We start from the raw sequence: 6,000 nt of genomic DNA, 5'->3' as shown, positions 1-6,000 counted from the left end.
TGGGTGCGACTCTGTGTGGGGCTTTGGTTTCCCCTCCAGGGCAGGCAGAGGTCCCCAGGGTGCAGCAGGAGGGGACAGGTCCTGCCCAGCTCCAGGGTGACCTCAGGTGGGCCAGGGGGGGCTGTTCCTGCTGCTGCTGCTGCTCTGCTGCTGCTCTGCTGCTGCTCTGCTGCTGCTGCTGCTCTGCTGCTGCTCTGCTGCTGCTGCTGCTCTGCTGCTGCTGCTCTGCTGCTGCTGCTGCTGCTCTGCTGCTGCTGCTCACAACCCCCAGCACACAAAATCCCGCTCCCCCTTGGCTGGGGGGACACTCTTGGCTGCTCCCAGGCTCAGCAGAGCTTTGGTGAGTGCAGTAACTGGCAGACAACACAAACTTAGGGAGGTAAAGAACTGTTATTTCCAGCTGAGCACGACAGCATCCTTCATTGATGGAAGGGAAAAGCACCAAGGAAGAGGCTCTTGGATTAGCTCAGAGCAGGATGAAGGGCAGGAGCAGAGCCTGGTGAGGGATGGGGGTGAATGGGAATCTCAGAGCTCTTTCCTCATGCTTGGTGTCCCTCTCTCCTCCCTGGAGCCCAGGGCAGGCCTCCTGCAGAACCCCGCGGGAAGCCTGTCCTGGGAAAACCTCCTGGGACAGCAGGAGAGTGTCTCCAGCTTCCTGCAGGGATTTGGGCATGGCAGGAGAGCGTGGAGCACAGGAACCCACTCCTGTCACTGTGAGGGGCTGGGAAAATACGGGCAGGGTTTTATGGAAAGGGTAAAAGCCTCAAGTGCAGATTGGAATTCCTAAGGAGCACCTCCATGAGCCCCTTTCCTCATGATCTGCAGCAGTGCCAGGGCTGAGCTGGGCCTGTCTGAGCATGGCTTGGGCAGCTGGAGGGGTCTGTAGGAGGGGTGGGGGCAGCTGCCTGCCCTGCACCCAGCAGATCCCCCCATGGCCTGGGAAAGTGTCCCTTCCTCCTAAATAACCCCCTTTGCTCTCCCTCCTCTGCCTCCTCTCTGTGCCTGCAGCCCCGGGGCAGCGAGGGAAAGGCTGGGGTTGGCAGTGCTGAGAAATCTGATAAATCACAAAAAGAAAACTTTTATTTTATTTTTTTCCCAGCAGTTGAAAAAAAGAAAAAAAAAAAAGAAAAAAAAAGAAGAAAGAAATGAAAGGAGAAAGGAGAAAAGCTGGTGAGAGGAAAATTAATCTGGAAATCAGGTCTCTAGGAGTCAGGGGGAAATTGTTTTCAGAGAGAAAATTATTGCAAAATACTGCATGAACAGGATTTTACCCTGTCAGACAAAAAATGCAGCTGAGGGAAGGCCGGGCTGGTGGCAGTGGTAATTGGTTCTGACTGTAATTTAAACAAGGCAGGAGCTGCTGGAGCAGGGCCTGGCAAAGACAGAATTCTCCTGCTTGGGAGAGGAGCTGGGTGGCCTATTGCTGGAAAACAACTTTGCTGAAATGTTTAATTTTGTGATTTCTTTGAAGGAAAACAAGTCTATTTCTCTTTCCAAATTGATGTTCTTAAATGTAACGTGGGTTTCTGTTCAGATTAAAATGAAACAAACCCTGTTGCAATGAAATAGTTCAATAAGAAAATGGTAACACTTTAATTTTGGAGAAATCCAGAGTGGTTTTATTTATTTTCCTGCTTTAATATTGGGCTGAAAAAGAAACGCTTTGCCCTGATCTGGGGTGTGTTTGTGGGGGTGAGGGGTTGGTTGTGCCTGCTGCAGGGTCTGGGAGCCCTTTTTGTACCGAGGGGAGAACATTTTGCAATGTAGAGAGCACATGGCAGGGACATGATGAGGGGTTAGGAGGTTATTTGGCTCTGGCTGTTTCGTTGGGTTTTCATTGGAAAATCAATAATAATCTGGTCCCCCTGTGTCAGCAGCAGCCAGTCAGTCTCTCACAGGTCTTGGGGGTGAGCTGCTCAGTCAAGTCATCGAGACCTAAACCCTTGGAAGGTTTGGGGAAAAGGGAAAACTCATTTAAGGCCAACACAATGTTAAAATGTGGTTTTTTCTGCCCAGACTCCCTGCAAAGAGATGCCTGTGCCCTGTGCATCCCTTTCACTGCACCCCTGACCCCCTTCCTGGAGCTCCTGGGCAGCCTCTGGAGCTCAGCTGTGCCAAGCACAGCCCCTGAGCAGCACCAAACCCCAGCTCCAGGCCAGCACCAAACCCCAAACCCCAGCTCCAGGCCAGCACCAAACCCCAGCTCCAGGCCAGCACGAAACCCCAGCTCCAGGCCAGCACCAAACCCCAGCTCCAGGCCAGCACCAAACCCCAAACCCCAGCTCCAGGCCAGCACCAAACCCCAAACCCCAGCTCCAGGCCAGCACCAAACCCCAAACCCCAGCTCCAGGCCAGCACCAAACCCCAAACCCCAGCCCCAGGCCAGCAGCAAACCCCAAACCCCAGCTCCAGGCCAGCACCAAACCCCAAACCCCAGCTCCAGCCCAGCACCAAACCCCAAACCCCAGCTCCAGGCCAGCACCAAACCCCAGCTCCAGGCCAGCACCAAACCCCAGCTCCAGGCCAGCACCAAACCCCAGCTCCAGGCCAGCAGCATCCCAGGGCTCCACTTCAGCCCAGTTTCACCCCCAGGACACCCCCAGGGCTTTGGAAATCCGTGGCTGTGTCCAGCTGGGGCCGTCACCAGCCTGGGAGTACAAGAGAGAAAATTTTTATTTAATAGCAACCGTTGCCATGAAAGATGGAAATGCTGAGTGAATGTCCCAGAACTTCATCACTGTCCATGTGTTTGACTGAGGGAAGTTACAGCCATGGCTCATGTGCCAGAGCTGTCTCCTGAGGATTCCTGGGCAGAAGCAGCGTTTCCCAATTTGTGCTTTTTTGGTTTAATCTGATGTCCCAGCACAATGCCATCAGAAGGAGCCAGAGCTGTTAAATCCATCCAAGCCATGCTTCCCAAAACAGCTCCTGGATTTCCTTTCTCTCTCTGTGCTATTTATATTCCTCGTGCTTATGGAGAGAGCTCAGCTCCAATGCTGTCTTTTCTGCAAGTAAATAAACCCTCTATTCTTCTTTTTTACTCCTTTTTTGTGTCCCAGGAGGCCTGAAATAAGCACTGAAGCTTCAGCAGCAGGGTTGGGGGGCAGTGAGCTGGGGCTGAAGGGTGAAATCTCTCTCTGTGCAGAGGGACTGAGTGAGAGCAGTGTCACAGCCAGGGTGACACAGCCAGTGTGACACAGGCAGGGTGACACAGGCAGGGTGACACAGCCAGTGTGACACAGCCAGTGTGACACAGGCAGGGTGTCACAGCCAGGGTGACACAGCCAGGGTGACACAGCCAGGGTGACACCCCAGGGTGACACAGGCAGGGTGACACCCCAGGGTGACACAGGCAGGGTGACAAAGGCAGGGTGACATAGCCAGGGTGACACCCCAGGGTGTCACAGCCAGGGTGTCACAGCCAGGGTGACACAGCCAGTGTGACACAGCCAGGGTGACACAGGCAGGGTGACACCCCAGGGTGTCACAGCCAGGGTGACACAGCTAGGGTGACACAGGCAGAGTGACACCCCAGGGCTGCTGCAGGGGCTGGGAAGGTGCAGGATGAGGGAAGCCCCCACCCCACTGGAGCTCATGGCCCAGCCTGGTCCCTCCCCACAGCACAGCCACACCTCGGCCCCTCTGCCACGGGCAGACCCCCCAAAAACCCTGCATTAAGCTCGGCCTCCTTTTTAATTTCAAATCCAGCTGCCTGCAGATGCCTGTGCAGCTTCAGTGACTCCCCGGTCCAAAAAGCTGCTGAGTGGATAAATGGCTTGAAATGGTTGATGCAGAAACTGGGTCTTGGCATTTCCAGGAGGAGGAGTTCCCATGTCTTTTCATTTTACAAAGTGCTTGGAAATGAGTTAAAAGATCAGCTGAAACGGAATGGAAATTGTTTGAAGTTCTCTAAATGTGTGTACATGGGTACACACACAGGGGAAAAAAGGGAGAAAGGGGAAATTCTGCATTCAACTGTTTTTTCAACTGTTTTCTTTTTGCCTTAGGTATATTAATTTTATTTCAGCTTTTCATCAGGTTTTGTAAAAAGATTATTACTTTTATTTTTAATTTTCTTGAAGACGTTTCTGGGATCAGGACAGAGTTCCAGCAGCCAGGGGAATAGGGAAGGAGACACAAACCCTTGATATGTCCCCAGGCTGGGGGTAATGGAAAGCAAGGCAAACCTCTGTGCAATGTCTGTGCTCAAGGGTTACACAGCATCCACACTACAGAGTTACACAGCATCCAAACAACTACAGAGTTACACAGCATCCAAACTACAGAGTTACACAGCATCCAAACTACAGAGTTACACAGCATCCAAACTACGGAGTTACACAGCATCCACACTACAGAATTACACAGCATCCAAACAACTACAGAGTTACACAGCATCCAAACAACTACAGAGTTACACAGCATCCACACTACAGAGTTACACAGCATCCACACTACAGAGTTACACAGCATCCAAACTACAGGGTTACACAGCATCCACACTACAGGGTTACACAGCATTCAAACTACAGAGTTACACAGCATCCACACTACAGAGTTCCACAGCATCCAAACTACAGAGTTCCACAGCATCCAAACTACAGGGTTACACAGCATCCACACTACAGAGTTACACAGCATCCACACTACAGTTACACAGCATCCACACTACAGAGTTACACAGCATCCAAACTACAGAGTTACACAGCATCCACACTACAGTTACACAGCATCCACACTACAGAGTTACACAGCAGAGGTGTGCTTATGAGACTCATGCAATTATCACCATCAGGGAGGTGTTTTCCAGCACAGGGCTGAGGAATTCCAGTGCTGATGAGATTTCCTTCCTCTCTAATTCCTCAAGCCATTAATCTGAACTGACTTTTATCATCCCCTTGCTGCCTTCCTGTGCACACAGGATGATGAATGATCCACGGGGTTGTTGTGCTGTAATTTTCTGCACAGCCTGGGGCTGGGCTGGGCTGCTGGAGCCTCGCAGGGCAGGGAACCCCCAGCCAAGACTGTGCTTAGGGACTGAAGGGGACTTTGGTTTTTTTTTGTCTAGATAGCAGTTTCTGCCTAATTTTCAAGACTTGGGTGAACAAAAGCATCTTTGGAAGCTGGCACAGGGATGGGACAGGGATGCTGTGGGGATGGACACAGGGATGGACACAGGGATGGCACAGGGATGGCACAGGGATTGTACAGGGATGGCACAGGGATGGCACAGGGATGGCCCAGGGATGGCACAGGGATGGCACAAGGATGGGCATAGGAATGGCACAGGGATGGCACAGGGCTGGCACAGGGCTGGGACAGGGATGGCACAGGGATGCTGCAGGGCTGGCACAGGGATGGCCCAGGGATGGGCACAGGGATGGCAGAGGGATGGCACAGGGCTGGCACAGGGATGGCACAGGGATGGGCACAGGGATGGCAGAGGGATGGCACAGGGATGGACACAGGGATGGCACAAGGATGGGACAGGGATGGCACAGGGATGGGACAGGGATGGGACAGGGATGGGACAGGGATGGGCACAGGGCTGGCACAGGGATGCTGTGGGGACGGCACAGGGATGGCACAGGGACGGGACAGGAATGGGCACAGGGATTGTACAGGGATGGGACAGGGATGGGCACAGGGATGGGCACAGGGATGGCCCAGGGATGGGCACAGGGATGGCACAGGGATGGGACAGGGATGGCACAGGGCTGGGACAGGGCTGGGACAGGGATGGCACAGGGCTGGCACAGGGATGCCACAGGGATGGCACAGGGCTGGGACAGGGCTGGGACAGGGATGGACACAGGGATGGCACAGGGATGGACACAGGGATGGCACAGGGATGGGACAGGGATGGGACAGGGATGGCACAGGGATGGCACAGGGATGGGCACAGGGATGGGACAGGGATGGCACAGGGATGGCACAGGGATGGCACAGGGATTGTACAGGGATGGCACAGGGATGGGCACAGGGCTGGCACAGGGCTGG

This window comes from Poecile atricapillus, chromosome 12 (genome assembly GCF_030490865.1).
Source record: "Poecile atricapillus isolate bPoeAtr1 chromosome 12, bPoeAtr1.hap1, whole genome shotgun sequence".
In the NCBI taxonomy this organism is placed as follows: Eukaryota; Metazoa; Chordata; class Aves; order Passeriformes; family Paridae; genus Poecile; species Poecile atricapillus.
The sequence above is the reverse complement of the archived record's forward strand: the minus strand, read 5'-3'. Positions refer to the sequence as shown.